The sequence below is a fragment of the Aedes aegypti genome, chromosome 1, assembly GCF_002204515.2.
Source record: "Aedes aegypti strain LVP_AGWG chromosome 1, AaegL5.0 Primary Assembly, whole genome shotgun sequence".
NCBI classification, from domain to species: domain Eukaryota; kingdom Metazoa; phylum Arthropoda; class Insecta; order Diptera; family Culicidae; genus Aedes; species Aedes aegypti.
In genome coordinates this window covers 172,447,466-172,465,746 of record NC_035107.1, presented here as the reverse complement: position 1 = coordinate 172,465,746, position 18,281 = coordinate 172,447,466, and the positions used below count along the sequence as shown (strand labels likewise).

At 39.5% G+C, this 18,281-nt stretch overlaps 1 protein-coding gene across 3 annotated transcripts in view; it reads right to left on the bottom strand.

The window, feature by feature from the left end:
* LOC5569388 overlaps window positions 1-18,281 on the bottom strand; it is a 356,577-nt gene that overhangs the window by 281,828 nt on the left and 56,468 nt on the right. The window contains exon 2 of one of the 3 annotated variants that reach the window (XM_021853571.1): window positions 190-302. The exons of the other annotated variants lie outside the window; for them this stretch is intronic. The gene's annotated coding sequence lies outside the window, so the exon portion shown is untranslated. The remainder of the gene's footprint in view (window positions 1-189; window positions 303-18,281) is intronic. 3 annotated transcript variants of the gene reach the window in all.

Sequence of the window (18,281 nt, the reverse complement as noted above, 5' to 3'; positions counted from 1 at the left end):
AATTTGTCACTGACCGCAATGACCGACCGGTTCGTTTCAGTTGATCTGCGAGGTTCGCGTTTTTCTTTTTCAACTTTTGCACTCTAGTAGGTAAATGTTTGCAGTATCGTTTGTGAGATCATCGAAAATCCGTAGCAAGTTTCATTGACGAAGCACATGCATCAGAGTTCTTTGCTGTGTTTGACATACCTTAATGATTGATTAGGTTGTTTGGAGCTACTGGAGTAAACAGGAAAAATCTCTACTTGTGAGACGATGTGAAGTCCCAATTATTCTTTTGATAAGCTGTCGGAAAATTTCACCTGTACATTGAAAAAATAGAACTGTTAGTCAATGTTATCATTTTGTTCATCATCATGCTCAAAATGCTATAATATGTACGTTAGCCTGGGACACGGTTATATGAAAAATTTAGATTCTCGCTCCAGACCACTTTTTGGATTGCATTTAGGTTCCATAACAACTGTGCAAAATTTCAGCTCGATCGGAGAAACTATATTTTAGCGCCAGCCGTTCAAAGTTTGTATGTGATTTACTATGGGAAAACTTACTTTTGCAAAGAAAAATCGCCAGAGGTCGCCCGTTGACCTCTATAAAAATGCTGAACACAGATCTCGATAGGTATTTCTACGATGAACAACATTGCCGAAGACCGCAAAGCAATTCGATGCTTGTGAAAAAAGTTATTAAGCACAGACTTTTCGGGAATTTTGTCCGATTTGGTTATTATTGTTATTCCTTTACGTGTTAATCAACGTCGCCTTGCCAATAGGTTATCATTGAATAACTTTTCTCACAGGTGTCGGATTGTTTCGCGGTCTTCGGCAATATTATTCATCGTAAACATACCTATCGAGGTCTGTGTTCAGATTTTTTTTTAAAGGTCAATGGGCGACCTCTGGCGATTTTTCTTTGCAAAAATAAGATTTCCCATAGTTAATCCCAAACAAACCTTGAACGGCTGGCGCTAAAATATAGTTTTCTCCGATCGAGCTGAAATTTTGCACAGTTGTTATGGGACCTAAATGCAATCCAAAAAGTGGACTGGAGCGGGAATCTAAATTTTGTCCCACACTAATGTACGTATGTGTTTAAAAGTAGATAGGTGGTAAAGGTTTCGAGATTTCAAAATCATGAATGATTATAATCTCTCGATGCGATGCGATGGATGTTGTTTTTGATCAAGTGATTTGGATTATTTGGTTCATCACGCAACATTTTTTACCTTCTTGTGTTGTCTTTTCCCTCGCCATGTTTTTTTTTGATAAATAGAAAATTTCCGGAGATAATACCAATATATATGATAATATGTTTAATTGTATAGAGACCTGATGTAAAATATAATGCAATAGAGAATTTTCGTCAAATTTTAGGATTTTTCTGAGTTGAAACACTGAGTAAATGTTCAAAATTTAGTTCTTTCCGTAGAAACTCATGAAATTGACATGCGATTCAGGAGCAGTGGGTGTAATTTGAGACAAATTGGACAACTTGTAGTATTTTCGGAACGTTTTCAATTTTGCGGAAAATAATGGCATGAGAAACGCAACAATTTCAGATTTCCACCGCTTAATGGAGCGAAATAATTCCAAATGTCTGATACACATCACAGAAGTGGCACGAATGTAAATTTGTATACGACTGCACATATTGCATCTGAAATGAAAATGGTAAAAAATTGAACTGTTTTCCTATCTTTTTATATTCAAATTACCTCTTTTCGTACAGTATATCGATGAAAACTTATTTTTGTGTCGTTTCATTACTCACATCATTTTATTTAATCGTAATGTGAATCATAGTTTCTTTAGAAGTGGATTTCTTCAAAAATTTCAGTACATTTACTAGTGTTTTAACACGGGAACGTTAAGGGGACACGGGAGACCGTGTTATTTTCCCTATCTTTCGTCTCACTCTAACAATAATCATCAAAACTTTGTAGAAGCAAATCTCGAGTTTTAGTGAACCGATGAAGCTGAAAATGTATCGGGTTGTGCATTACATATATAGAATCATAGTGATACATTTTCGCATCGATATATGGAGTGATTCTTGGGATTTGCTTCTTGAAATGGATAGGGTGATTATGATGACGTCCCGTGCGGCCTTAATGCTTCCAGTGGGCATTATGGGGACCAGCATGCAACGCCCTGTGGCACAGTCGGACAACATTCCTGAAGAAAAGTTTCCGGTCTGAGGCGGGAATGGTCGTTTTAACGAAACTGAGAGCAGAGAAATGTTCCCATGAAATCAGATTGAAAACTTTTTTGCTATCAGTTACAGCAAATTAAAGACTGTTTCTGCTATCATGGAGGGCAAATTAAGAACTCGTTAAAATGTACATAATTTCAAATGATAATTGTGCTTATTCTGTGCGGCGTGTGAATCGGAACGACCTTTTGTTTTTTTGACCTTTTGTCTTTCGACCTTTTGTCATAGATTCCAAATTATGCTATCAACTTGATGCTGAAAACAGAATATGTTTTCGACTTGCTTTCTTTTTGATGTTGGACTTTGCTCGGGTAGGCAGACTACTAACCAAGAGCAAGTATCTCTGCCATAAAATTACCTTCCCGCATGAACTCGAATTGTTCATTGGCAAAATTTGAATTTTCGTTGATCTGGGCCATCATTCTGTTCAAAATGACCTTCTCAAAAAGTTTACTGATAGAAGTAAGCAAACTGATTGGACGAAAGCTAGCAGCTTCTGCAGGATTTTTGTCTGGTTTTAAAATTGGTACAACCTTAGCATTTTTTGATTTGTCAGGAAAATATGCTAATTGAAAACATTTGTTAAATATATCATCTAAGAATGATAAGCTACTTTCTGGAAGTTTCTTGATGAGGATGTAGAAAATTCCATCTTCGCCAGGAGCTTTCATATTTTTGAATTTTTTAATAATAGTTCTCACTTCTTCCAAATCAGTCTCCCAGGAATTTTCGAAAACGTTCTCTTGATTGAGAATAGTTTCGAAGTCCTAAGTAACTTGATTTTCAATTGGACTAGTAAGTCCTAAATTAAAATTTTGCATGCTTTCAAACTGCATAGCAAGTTTTTGTGCTTTTTCGCAATTAGTTAGTAATAATTTTCTTTTTTTTTTCCTCTTTCAATGCCGGTATTGGCTTCTGAGGTGTTTTTCAAAATTTTAGATAATTTCCAAAAGAGCTTAGAACCAGGGTCCAATTGAGAAATTTTATTTTCAAAATTTTTGTTTTTTAATTGTGAGAAACGTTTCTTGATTTGCCTCGATACTTTGATTTCCAAATCAATGGTGACTGTTATACAGTCAACTCTCCATTGCTCAATATCGAGTTTGAGAACCATAACAAATGTTGGTTTTCATGGCAACCTCCCATTGAGTCATTGGGATCGCATTCTCACTGATTTTGTCACGGCATAAAAAATAACAAGGCAGACTTTTTACTAGTGTAAACTTATACCCTCCGGGCCACTAGATCATTTTTTCACGATATTGTTTGAGATGGATAGGCATGACTACAGCTACTTGTCAGTTTAATATTGTGTACCGTGCATGGAGAGTTACGGAGAGTAGATCGTATTTTTTTTGAAAATATCGACTTAACCTTCCAGTCGTCGCGCGGTTCGCCACCGTCAGAACCACCATGCTGCTGTTGTGAACGAAAAGCGAGATTTTTTCAGCAGTGTTGTACAAAATACAACAGCGTGACGACTGAAGTGTTAATGACCATTTCGATAATAGTAATCTAGTCACTAACAAGTGATTTTCCACCAGTTCTGTGACACAAACATGGCAATAGACTGCATATTGAGCCAGAGAGGAAATGGAATCAACGCTCAATGGTAACAATTGAATCAATTCTCGCGGTTAGAATCATACAGGCGTATTTGCATTGATCGATTTTTTCTTTATTTTGGTACAGAGAATTCAATCGATTTAGGTAATATTTTTCCATGTAATATGACGAAGGACGATGAGTTCTTTCTACTGAATCGATAAAAGCAGACACCCGACCGAGTAATTAGCTTAAGAGAAAATCGATTAAGAAAAATCGATCGATCATTGCAGTTACGCCCTTATGATACTAAACGCGAGAATAGTATTTTTGTTTCAGGTTTAAGTTGAAATCAAAGTTTTAGTGATGCTTAGAACTTAGTAGAGGACAGATTCAATTCGTGACGCTTTTGATTCCCTTTGGCAGGGTTATTTTTTCAACTACGGTATCCATATTTACATATTCTTCGCATATCACCGAGATTCATAGAATTTGACGGAAAAGAATCGCGATACCTTAGTGAGTCATGTTGATGCCCAAGTTGTCCTTTGCACTACGCCTAGGAGTGAACTGAATGCGTCTTCGACGGCAGCATGACTTCAACTTGACGTTTTATTTGTTAGAAAAAATCCTAAATTCATACCAGAACATTAGCAACCCATGTTCGATTTATTTAACGGTACTCCTCATTTTTGACGAGTGAGAAATCTCTTTGTCGGATCCGCCGTAGACGATGGGGCATTGACACATGAACAGCACATGCCTCGTTGTCGCAGTTGTCGTGCAGGCGTGCAACATAAAAGCACATTTTTCACAGACAGCCAAGTAACATGCTCGAAACGCATCGGGTTAAGCATCTTTTGCTCTACGGCGGCGGACGGGCCACCTAATGGCTGTGTGATTTTCTTCCAACGGAGCTGTATGGTAGCATTGGCGGCCATAGTGTGCCAAGTTTAAAAGAATGTGTAAAACTAAACGACCTATGTTAACGAACGGTGTTGCACATGCGTGTTGTTAGGGTGAGTAAATATAAATAGTTAGCAGTGAAGTCTTCTCGCTTTATTTGTTGGCACTTCTAGAACTGGTGGAATATCTTGTTTAACCTACCCACAATTCTTTATTATCACAATGAATATCGGTTTCAACAACCTGCTTAGTTCTGCAAGTTCTTCTTTTATGATGTTCGCATCTGTTCAGGCCACACCTGAAATTAAACCTCATAAAATCATTCTCCCGGCTACCCTAACATGTTTTGTTGGACGAGGGACTAGATGTGTAATTTACTGCTTCGGCAGAAGATTGTTCAAGCATGTATCATCTTCTTGGCAGACGGGATTGGCATCGGCGAGAAGAATCTTTCACACTAGCTGAGATTGCATATCATGTGCAAGAGCAAGGTGCCAAAAGTGGGTCACCAGGCTTCATGACTCTATTCAAATAGAGTTATTCTTGTCAGTATGCGCCACCAACTCTAAGGTGCTGCCGATACTTTGGGGACCATGGGTCGCGCAGCACACGTAATGAGCCGGATAGTTGACGGATAATGATGATGGTGATCATTACTGAAATGTTTATTATGGTTTCGGGATACAGCACGGCAGACACGTTTTCTTCTTAAAGAGCTTTTCCCGTCATTGACGTCTCCCGATGATTCTGCTACCAGAAGAAAACAAGTTGCGGGGTGTCGACGGATGAGGCGTTTGAATGAATTTATGTTGTTACATGGGCGCAAATATGGGGAAATAATGCTACAGCAGGATAATCAGGTGAAATTGGCCTTTGTCCCGGCACGTAACATTCGATAGGTCATTTAGTGTAATGAGCCCGCCTGTCTCATGTTTCATTCGGTGGTCGCATATTTCTGGAATGTTCTGTCACTGTCGATGCAACTGTAGGGTCTGGCATCACTGGAGGGCTGACGTCGTACCAACGAGAAGAAGATGTGTTACTCTTTGGGCGGGGAAGTGAAGAAGAAGCGATGACGGGGGGGAATGGTTAAGACCGTGAAGTGGTTAGATCACGTATATCGAGTGGTGGTGAGTAGAGGAATAAACTATTGAGATATATTGTTAAATCCGTGACCTGCGTGATTGTACGAGTATTCCGAAGTGCCCCTCACAATTTGGCGACGAGGAAATTAAGAATGGTAAGTGGAAATATTTATAATAATTCAAGTGCACGAGGCTTCGGAAATTGAGTTTGTTTCGTTTGAAAATGGCGGAGCTAAGGAATGTTGACCTGCATGTGTATTAGTGTGTTCATATATGACAAATACCATGCTCCGCTAGGTGTGGAATTCCAATAAGAATTGACATGTTTATGTTCATGGACCAACCGTTTGCGATGAGCATAGCAATGCACAGTGTTGCTTGTGATGAAGATAGTGAATGGAAATGATTTCATTAATCCAGCCAAGCCAATGATAGTTTAAAGTAAATATGTACCTATAGAGTCTTCTATAGGTGGTGTTCAGATGAGTTGAACACGGGTAGATTTTCAGGAAGGACCACTAGTTGTTGCTAGAGGAGGTGATTATGTTAATCACGGGATCAAATATGTAAGTACCTATAGTTGTTGCTATAGGAGGTGGTCAACGCATTGATCACGGGTTGGTTTTGTTCAGTACCTGTAGTCGTACAGGAGGTGGTCGGATAAACCAACCACGGGCATGTATTATGGAATGCGAACCGAACACAAAATGAAAAATGATGTCTATCAGGGTTTGAAATTAGAAAACAAATAAAAAGATGATGAAATTAAAATTGAAAGCTTGTTTTGATGCATAAAATTATATGGTTTGGAAAGATTTATTTACCTGCATATACAATGTGTCTGATTGGGGTTTTGTTGGATGGATTTGTTACAGGTGGATGATAGCCGACCTGTACAGCAGTTTCGATGTGATGACATCGAAAAACATCGTTTGTACAATGAGTGGAGGATCTGGAAAGGTGCGTTGGAATGCTACTTCGAAGCATACGATATTGTGGACCAAAGGAAAAAGAGAGCCAAGCTTTTGCATTTGGGTGGTCCACAGCTTCAGCGAATCTTCCAGAATCTTCCAAATCGTGAAAGTTTCCCACTCGTGTCATTGGAGAAACAATGGTACGATGTGGCTATCAACGCATTAGATGATTTTTTCCAACCCTGTCGGCAAGATTGCCTAGAGCGTCATAAGCTAAAACAAATGAAGCAAAAGGAGGGAGAAAGATTTGCTGATTTTATGCTGAGATTACGCCAACAGGCTTCGGACTGTGGGTTTGCTAAGTATTCGAATGAGATCAAAGACGTTCTGACAGAGATATTCCTCACGGATGCGGTAATTGAAGGCTGTGCGTCTATGGAATTACGGCGCCGAATCCTGCAGCAGGATCGTTCACTTAGCGAGATTGAAGCTCTGGGAGTAGCGTTGGAATCCATTGACATTCAAGTGAAAGATCTCAACGGGAAGTCGAAAGAAATTGCTGGCGGACAACAAGTCTACAAAATCTCCGCTGGGTATACCGAAGATCGAAACAAGATGCAGTTTGCACAACGAGGTGCACGACGCGATTCGAAGAAGTTCAGCGATCCACGGGATAACAAGTTTAGTCAGAAAATCTACCGGTGCTACAACTGTGGCCGCCGTGACCACATCTCTACCGATCGAAGGTGTCCGGCACGTAACATCGTGTGCCACGGATGTAAAGTGACTGGTCATTTTGAGTCTTGTTGCCGGTTGCGAAATTCAAGAAAGAAGTCTGTAGTTAGGTCAGCAGGTGATAGAGATCGCATCAATGTCGTAGAAGAGGAAGCATCTACTCCTGAACTCCCTGTGGAACAGCAATCTGGTAAAACATACTACGCGTTTTATTCCGGCAATGATACCAACGTTCTGACGTGTGAAGTTGGTGGAATAAAATTAGATCTTCTGGTTGATTCTGGTTCTGACGCCAATCTAATTCCGGATACCGTTTGGGAAAAGTTGAAGCACGATAATGTCAATGTTCGCCAGAGTACCAAGGGTAGTTCTCGTATCCTAAAAGGTTACGCAAGTGAGTTGCCGCTACCTATCTTAGGCACTTTCGTTGCTGATGTCAAAGCTGGGAATTGTTCGGTTGCAGCAGAATTTTACGTCGTTAAAGGTGGTCAACGATCCTTACTTGGAGACAAAACCTCTAAAGAGTTGGGCATCCTGAAAGTCGGTTTGGATGTCTATCCAGTCACGAGCGAAACAAAACCGTTTTCTAAGATTAAAGATGTCCAAGTTCAGATTCATATGGATCCGAGTATCAAGCCAGTGTTCCAGCCCATTCGGCGGGTTCCAATACCATTAGAAGATGCAGTAAACCGAAAGCTAGAGCAACTGCTTATCAAGGACATCATCGAAGAGAAGCAAGGGCCTGCTTCTTGTTGTCGTCGGTAAGAACAATGGGGAACCAAGAATCTGCCTGGATCTACGTCGTGTCAACGAAGCGGTTCTACGTGAAAGACATCCAATGCCAATCGTAGATGAGTACCTAACTAGACTAGGCAAAGGAAGGTATTGGAGTAAGCTAGATGTGAAGGATGCCTTTCTACAGGTTGAACTTGCACCAGAGTCACGTGACGTTACCGTGTTCATTACGAATAAGGGATTGTTTCGTTTTAAACGACTTCCCTTCGGTCTAGTTACCGCACCCGAGCTATTCCAGAAGGTGATGGACCAGATACTGGCGGGCTGCGAGGGAACTTCATGGTACCTGGATGACGTGATCATCGAAGGTAGCACGCGAGAGGAACATGATGAGCGGCTGGAAAAGGTATGTTAAAACTGTAGGCTTTGATTTGTTTGATTTGAGAAGTGAATTGAAACATTTTGGTTTTTTTTTGTAACACATAATTTGACATTTTCAAGATAATAAAGACTTTTGTTTGATGTATCATGTTGTCAGGTGCTGAAACGATTTGAGGAACGCAGAGTCGAACTAAATTGGGAAAAATGCGTATTTGGGGTAACCAAAGTGGACTTTCTGGGACATCAAATTTCTCCTGATGGAATTGTTCCAGCAAATGACAAAGTGGTCGCAGTCCAGTCATTCCGACAGCCGGAAAATGAAGGAGAGGTTCGAAGTTTTTTGGGTTTAGCCAACTATCTAAACAAGTTTATACCTAATTTGGCTACACTGGATGAACCACTTCGAATGTTAACAAAAAAAGATTCCAAGTTTGAATGGACTGGTTTACATCAGAAATCGTTTGATAGCATTAAGGCTGCGATGACCGATGTTTTAAGGCTTGGGTTTTTCAACAAAGAACACCGAACTACAGTTATGGCAGATGCAAGTCCTACGGGATTAGGTGCAAAATTGATTCAAACTGACCCATCAGGTAATAGCCGAGTTGTTACCTGTGCATCGAAGTCGCTTACCGACACCGAGAGACGGTACTGCCAAACGGAGAAGGAGGCCTTAGGCATCGTTTGGAGTGTGGAGCGTTTTCAGGTTTATTTGTATGGCCGCCAGTTCGATATCCTAACAGACTGTAAAGCATTGGTTTATTTGTTCACGGAAAGATCACGCCCATGCGCAAGAATAGAACGGTGGGTTCTTCGGCTACAAGCATTTGATTATCTAGTATGCCATGTACCAGGTGAAAGGAATTTGTCAGATGTTCTTTCCCGATTGAGTACCGTAGCTCCAGTACCATTTGATCAAAGAGAGGAAATGTTTGTTAAACAAGTTGTCTTATCATCGGCAACGTCTGTTGCTTTAAGATGGGACGAAATCGTTGCAGCATCGTTAGAAGACTCTGAAATTCAGGAAGTACTAGACATGATTGATAAAGGAAATATTGCAGAATTGCCGCTTTCTTTTCGAGTGATAGCCAGTGAACTGTGTCGATTTGGAGACGTTCTGCTACGGACTGATCGAATAGTCATTCCTAATTCGCTACGTGAGAGGGTAATAAAGATCGCCCACGAAGGACATTTGGGGATGCGAACGATGAAATCGCATCTACGCGCTGCTGTGTGGTGGCCGAAGATGGATATGGCGATAGAATCTTTTGTGAAGAAGTGCCGAGGATGTCTTTTAGTTTCAACTCCTGATCCACCTCAACCCATGATTCGAAAAGAGTTGCCGAACGGTCCTTGGGAAGACATAGCGATCGATTTTCTTGGACCACTTCCAAATGGCGAAACGTTACTGGTCGTTGTAGATTACTACAGCCGGTATGTTGAAATTTGTGAAATGCATAAAATCACTGCAAAACTAACAATTGAGGAGTTAGGAAAGATTTTCTGTCGCTATGGTGTACCAATCACAATTCGGGCTGATAACGGTCCACAGTTTAATGCCGGCTGTGAAGAGTTCAAAAATTTCTGCGAGGAATTTGGCATCCGAGCTGTCAACACCATTCCTTATTGGCCTCAACAAAATGGGGAGGTTGAAAGGCAAAATCGTTCCATCCTGAAGCGGTTAAGAATTGCACAAGAACTAGGCCAGGACTGGAGGAGCGTACTGTGTCAATACATTTTGTCGTACCACGCAACACCCCATCCTACTACAGGTCGATCTCCCTCGGAATAGTTGTTTGGTCGAAGAATTCGCACAAAGCTTCCACAACTCCCTCACAGTTCTCATACTGATGAAGCTGTTCGAGACAAAGATAGATTCCAGAAGGAAAAGGGGAGAATTGCAGCTGACTCAAAGCGTCGTGCCCGTTCAAGTATGATTGAAGTTGGTGATCGAGTTTTGGTGAAGCGAATGCGTAAAGAGAATAAGCTGAGCTCTACATTTGCACCAGAAGAGTTTGTTGTTGTTCGCAAAAGTGGGGCTGACACAACGGTGCGTTCGACATCAGACGGAAAAGATTATAGACGGAACATAGCAGACCTTAAGAGAATTGAACCAGAAGAACAGCAACAAAATGCTCCAGACGACATCGCGGAGGCTTGTACGTTACATCATGAAGAGTTACAACCTCAACAAAGCCACATTGTACCAGTTGCTTCAGAAGACCAGACGTCGGGTTCAAAACGAGTCCGAAAGGAACCGGTTAAGTTTTCGGATTATATTCCACATTAACAATGTTTAAATAAAACCAAGGGGGGTTGTAGGGTCTGGCATCACTGGAGGGCTGACGTCGTACCAACGAGAAGAAGATGTGTTACTCTTTGGGCGGGGAAGTGAAGAAGAAGCGATGACGGGGGGGAATGGTTAAGACCGTGAAGTGGTTAGATCACGTATATCGAGTGGTGGTGAGTAGAGGAATAAACTATTGAGATATATTGTTAAATCCGTGACCTGCGTGATTGTACGAGTATTCCGAAGTGCCCCTCACAGCAACCACGTCTGTTCAACGCTCAGACTCAGACTTACGTAACTTAAATAGAGCCTTTAGTGAAGATGTGGTCAATCCACTTTTTACATAAAAACGTAAATAACATCTATACATCCCCAAATTTATTATTCAACTTATTTTATTTATGTTGAAGATTACCACCATGACTCTGCAGAAAAGTATTGTAAAACTTGATCTACACAGTTATTGAGCTTGCTTGAGCTTGATTGGCCACCCGTGGTTGCTACTCCAGTATTCCCAGATCAGCTGCACTTACACAAGGAACCAATCGAATTACTGCTTGGGATTAACAGACACTCTCAGTGTATAAGTGCTGGTGATCTTCTATTTTTAGGCGACAATGGCGCCTGCCACGTCAGAGGGCAGACCAATGAGGGGAAGGGGGAGGAATTGATGATGCATTAAACTGGCTCCCTCGTAGACCGTATATACCACTGCGTCAATGCCAGTTCATGCAGGAATGTATGGGTTTGGGGAAAGGCATGGCAGAGAGGTTTGCTCTTTGGTTAGCAGACTGCCTATGTATCAGGCGTATGGCAATGATGATAGAGTGAAGCGTAGGGAAACGGTTTCTTGGCTGTTTCTGGTTCTAGCATTTGCTATGAACGAGTAGGGTTTGAGTGTGAAAGATTGAGAGTGGAAGATAGAAGCAAGTGAAAGATACAAGTACAACGTACGAGGATAGGGGACGGGCCTGGGATTGAACCCATGACCTTCTGCATATGAAGCAGAAGCGGTAGCCATTAGACCACCAACCCCGTCTGTAAAACTTGATCTACACAGTTATTTACGAAAAAGTGTCGATTTGTCTTGAAATTCAAATACAATAAGATGCCGTTTTTGGCAACAAAATCAAAATTTTCAGTTGCCAAAAACGGAATCCATTCAAAATATAATTAGGATGTTGTTAAATCATTTTTATGGAACCAAATAATGGCCAGAATCCCAAACGGTACAAAACTAAATGATTTTTTGCTTTGAGTTTATAGAACTCAAAAAAATAGCTTATCTTTGAAGCATTTTACAGACTACCGCTAGTAATCCCCAAAATTTTTCTGGAAACCTATTCAGAATCCTCAAGATTTCACTAGAATCCTACAAATCCACAGTATTCCGCTATAAATTTGAATTTTAGCAGCTTACCAGGATTTGCTAGATTTCGCGCATCCGCAATAACTTATTATACATTCTCAGGAACCCGCAAGAAACCTCTTATGTCCGATAGAAATACCCAGATTTCACTCAGTATCCTCATGAAACCGCTTTGGAAAATCTCAAAAATCCACCATAAGAGCATAGGATCCAATAAGAATTCATTTAGAAAACTGTTATATTTAGATAGGAATCACCACGATCTCGTAAGGAATTTGGATTTGGGTATTCCGATATGGGTTCTATCCCGATAGGCCGAATGCCGTTAGGCTGAAAGTCCTTAGGACGAAGGTCAGTAGGCCGAATGCCGTCTGGCTGAAAATGGACGATAGTTCTAATAGATCGTTAGGCGCATGAATTTTAAAATCGAATGAATTGTTACCATTTAGGTCGATTATTTGCGTAACCTAGAATCCACTGAATGAATTTTTAGGTTCGGTTGTAAGTTGTTAGGTCAGGATAATTTGCATTACCTTGAAGCCCACACTATTCGCTGTGAAATATAACTAGAAAGAACAGCCTTTGTTTAAAAGAAGGAAAAGCCACTGATGAATGTGTTAGCCATTTGGAACAGTAGTTAGTATTTTTCGCCCTAAATGGTCAAATGTTGTTTCGCCCTAACGACCCTTTCGGCCGAATGACCCTTTCGCCCTAACGACATTCGGCCTAACGGCGTTTGGCCTAACGGCGTTTGGCCTAACGGCCTGCACCCATTTAGATAGGAATCACCAGGATCTCGTAAGGAATTTGGATTTGGATTGGTATAAGGATTTTGAATAAAATAGTTAAATGGAATGTATTATTTAAACATACTTGATCAAAATAATGACATGGAATGCAGTATACTCCAACCTCAGCCTGGTATAGAATGCTTGATCGTCTCTTAAAACCACCCAAGAGTAAAACCTAAATTATGGTTTCCAAATATATATTTTTTTTGTTTCTACATGTAAAGACTTCCGATTTGTTCAATATTGATTGTAGTACGTTCAAATTCAATTTCATCAACTGCAGTGCCATGAATTATCAAAAAAGTAGTTGGATCCATTTCTCCTACTCTAAATCATATTTACGATCTACGATCTTATTGAGAAAAAATGCAGTTTAGACTGTGCAAAATTTCCAGAGCCCCATTTAAAGATTTTCTGGTTTTCTGCTAAGAATGTCATTTGGAGTTTGCAAATAATCTCCGATAAAAATCTTGCCAATCTTTCGATGCGTATTTAATCAGAATTACGTCAAGCATCTCACCAACCGCCAAGCATACGTCAGCAACCGCACAACAAAAAACGTATAAAATCTCTGATTCATGATGATCTAATTTGTGTTTCAAGAAAACTTGCTATATATAATTAATAAGAATATCATGAATGAGAGACTGTCAACGACTCTCACGAATCGACAATTAACAAGACTGCTGGCGGGAATCTTCCGAAAGTTCTCATAGAAAACTTGTCAAACTTAGAAAACAGAACAAATGTTTTTCCTAGAATCTCTTAAGTATTGTTCTGGAAATCTATCAGAGATCTCAAAGAGTTGAAATATTTTGAGAGTTACACGAATATGCCGTTTTCCCTCAAATTTCGAACATGACTCGTACTCCGAACACTCTACTGTAAAACGATTTTCCAAGAAAACCCTTCGATTTTTTTTACAGAGTGAATAACTCATTTATGATTCAAGTCCTCTGCATATAAATGTTGTGGAAATATCAATTCTAACATTTGAAATCATCACTGTTCGAAATATGAGTCATGTTCGGAATTTGAGAAAAAATGGTATTTTCAACATACGCACTGTTTTTCACAAGAAATATGCAGTAACAAAGTTTTCGGGGTTGGCCCATTATGCATATGGACATTTGACAAAACGAACGTTCCGCGCAAAGCAGCAGTTCAGCAGAACAGATAACTGATAGCATTTAAAATTATTTAATTCTAATTATACCAATTATCCATTATGTCATTCGTCTTTATGCGAAATGTCCAACCCCTCAATTTTCCAAGTATTTTACCATAATCTGCCTACAGTTCATCCAGAACCTCACCAAAGATTTATCGTAATGTTAAGTGGACGTGCATCGCTTAGCAAAAATCTGGTTTCGCTCATGATAACGAATCATCAACAAAGTTATGCTAATTTCATTGAGAAATTATCTGTAACCTCATACGACTTAATTTATGATAAGAAAGTAGCTTTGATAGCTGCTATGGATTAATTCGACTTACTTAGTATGTAGTGCGAGTGTGATGTAACTCGTATAATTAAATGACACTTCACCGTTAAATTTCTTCTGGTTGTCTGGAATGTTTTTTATGATGCTGTGGAAGCATATTGCATGTTAGCATAAGATACAACGCATTTTTCGTGGAGACTTCTGTAGTACAAGCATATTGTTTTTTTTTTTTAATTTGATTATGTTATTTACCCATACATAATTTTAATATCATTTTAGTATAAATTAAATAAGTATTTCAAACTTTGGTAACTTGTAGCTCAAAATTACAGCTTGCTGGAACATTTTTAAAGCGGCATCGGATTCAGCAATCCCTGAGTTACCGGAGATACATAATTTGATCATTAGAAGTCGCACAATGTTAATTTTTATCACACTGTATTATGATCTGTACTACTGAACCTGTTTTTTATGGACCGCCCTATGTTAATTTCGAGAAAATGCCCAAATTGAACAGTTTAGGAGCTAGTTTCTTTTCACAATGTTGTACGAAATTGTTTTACTATTTTGCTGAAGCATGCATACCATGTAGTTTCCTCATTCTTCAATTTCTATGAAAATGTGGATCACTAATTTTGAACAACACTAATCAAAGGGCTTGACTTATTGTAATATCTTTATTCAGACAGTTTTGTATAAAGTTTTATTGTAAGGCTCTAGATGTATCTATCTCCACAACTTGGAGATAGGGAAAGCCACTACTGTTCAAAGAAATTACTTCAAAATACTTCAAAAATATCAGCTGATTTATACCTTTCAGATGTATTTGAAGGCATCATATGTCTCAAGTGTATATGAGTCGAAACTGTATCTGTTGTTAATTTTTCATTGATTGTCATTATCAACACTGTCCTCAGTTAGTTTACTAGTATGATAAGAGATATTAATTTTGAATAGTTAAATGCTCTGATGTTAATTTAGAAACCTTTCATTTTCTAGCTAGCTTAATAAGCCACGACAGTAAGCGGCATGGAAGCAAACAACTTTTTTTTTATTTCGTATACTCCAGTACTCCAGTGCCAATAAATGAGATTTTGCCTTGGAACAGTAGTTCTCCCATGAAACCATACGTCCAAAGCTCCCGATAGTGAACTTGGTGCACTTCCTCTCGGTACGAACGTTAGTGCACGCTCGGCAAGTTCAAGCCCGAAGGGAAAATACCGAATTCGATTCCCACATACTACTATCATTAGTTGGTATGCAATATGCACGTCGAACACGCGAGATCGCGCTTTTGCTGCGACGACGGATATTCGCATACCATCCGAAAACCGCAACCCCTTCGGCTCTACCACGCAGGGGTTTCAAACCCAAAAACCTAATTTTATTTATGCAAATTAAAGAATTGCATTGTACGCTATTAGGTACCGGTGGTGGCTGGAGAAAACGAGATGCTGCAGGCGTGCCGATCAATAGCACAGGGGTTCAGTTTTCTAGAAAGCTGGAAAAATCTCATTGTGTTCTTTTTTAATGTAAAACAAAGTCAAATATTCATCTTCAATATCAGATACCTAGTTAAGGACACATACGGAAAGTTCAATCTCAAATACGTGAGCAAACATTAATTTTTGCTTTGTACCTATATTATTTCATTTTCACCAAAACTCGTTCAAAGTTTAGTTTTCAGAATGAGCTTTTCCTAACCGTAACCCCATTTAACTTAGATTCAATTTACCCGAATGCAAATTTATTTTTATCTGTCGATAATTGTAAGCTCCTTCGTATCGTACAAACCGCTTGAACCTTGCTTAAATGCTCTTCAAGTCTAAGGAATCGATTAGAGAAACTGTTCCATAAGTTTACCTAAACATTTGATTTTGAAAAAAAAAAAATATGACAGAATCATAGTGTAAGAAAAACAGCAATTTTGTTAGTTTTGTTTTGCTGTTTGAAAACCAAAATATAGTTACATTGCCCAAAATAGTGTCTGAAACCCTACAACACTTGCATGACCAAATCATGAAAAATATTGAGAATGTCTTATTTTTGCCACTTTTTTAATCTGGACCACTGTGGGGTTCCATTGAACCAACGGCGGTCACAGCCAGTGCAGTGTTGGCTCTGGCGACGGGAAAATCCACTATGGAAGCACCCATTGGGCGAATTTGCGGTTGTCGTCATCGTCATTCAATATATGTAAAGATGGTGAGATTCGAGCGAGAGCGAGAGTTTAGAAGCCTTGTGGAATGCTATGCCCCGGCGGGAAAATTTCCCTACATCACATGCCACAAGATGTTCATTTGTGAATGGTGCACCGGTAGCAATATCCGAAAAGGAAACTCACAGCGGCGGTTCTCAACCGTTAGGTGGCTACGGAGATATATGCGATATATGCTTTTTTGTATGCATTTTCGTTTTTCGTCGGCTCATACAGAAGACTTGTACTATAAAGTGTTTCTATACCAACAAATTTTGATAACACCTATTTTCATTTACAAGGTTCGTTTTGAATGTTGTGATTGATAAGGCGGCGTCCATTTATTACGTAACGCTAAAATTTGAAATTTTTGACCCCCCCCTACGTAACGCTTTTTGTATGAATTTTTTTAAATTTTTGTATGAGCCGTAACGCTTAAGCCTACTTCCCCCCTCCCCCTAGAGCGTTACGTAATTTGTGGATGCCGCCTAAAGGAACTAAGTGTGAAATGTGTCGTCCGGGTAAATCTTACCATTGCAATACCTCCAAGATTTTTTTTCCTTCTTCTTCTTGGCATTAACGTCCCCTACTGGAACAGAGTCTGCTTCTTAGCTTAGTGTTCTTGTGAGCACTTCCACAGTTATTAACTGAGAGCTTTCTTTGCCAATATTGCCATTTTCACATTCGTATATCGTGTGGCAGATACGATTATACTCTATGTCCAGGGAAGTCAAGGAAATTTCCATTACGAAAAGATCCTGGACCGACCGGGAATCGAACCCAGACATCTTCAGCATGGCTTTGCTTTGTAGCCGCGGACTCTAACCATTCGGCTAAGGAAGGTCCCAATTTGTTTGATTTATTGTGATACACCACCAATTGTAATGTATAGCCGCGTTCAAGGTGATATATTGCTATGAATAGTTATTAGCCTGGGACACGGTTATATGAAAAATTTAGATTCTCGCGCCAGTCCACTTTTTGGATTGCATTTAGATCCCATAACAACTGTGCAAAATTTCAGCTCGATCGGAGAAACTATATTTTAGCGCCAGCCGTTCAAAGTTTGTATGGGGTTTACTATGGGAAAACTTACTTTTGCAAAGAAAATCGCCAGAGGTCGCCCATTGTCATATATAAAAATATGAACACTGATTTTGATACGTATTTCTACGATAAACAACATTTTTCCCGATTTTGTTTTTCCTTTACGTGTTAATCAACGTCGTCTTGCCAATAGGTTATCATTGAACAACTTTTTTCACAAGCTTCGGATTGTTTCGCGGTCTTTGGCAATATTATTCATCGTAAAAATACCTATCAAAATCAGTGTTCAGCATTTTTATAGAGGTCAATGGGCGACATCAGGCCGCGTTATTTTTCTTTGCAAAAGTAAGTTTGCCCATAGTAAATCCCATACAAATTTTAAACGGCTGGCGCTAAAATATAGTTTCTCCGATCGAGCCGAAATTTTTCACAGTTGTTATGGGGCCTAAATGCAATCCAAAAAGTGGATTGGAGCAAGAATCTTAGTTTTGTCCCACGCCAATAAAATAGCAAACTAAGTTATTACATCCCAGTGAATGTCCAATATTTACCACCTGAATGAGGAATTCAATAGGCCTACATAAGCGTTAAAATACCGCAAATAATATCTTATGTATATTCTACAAACAG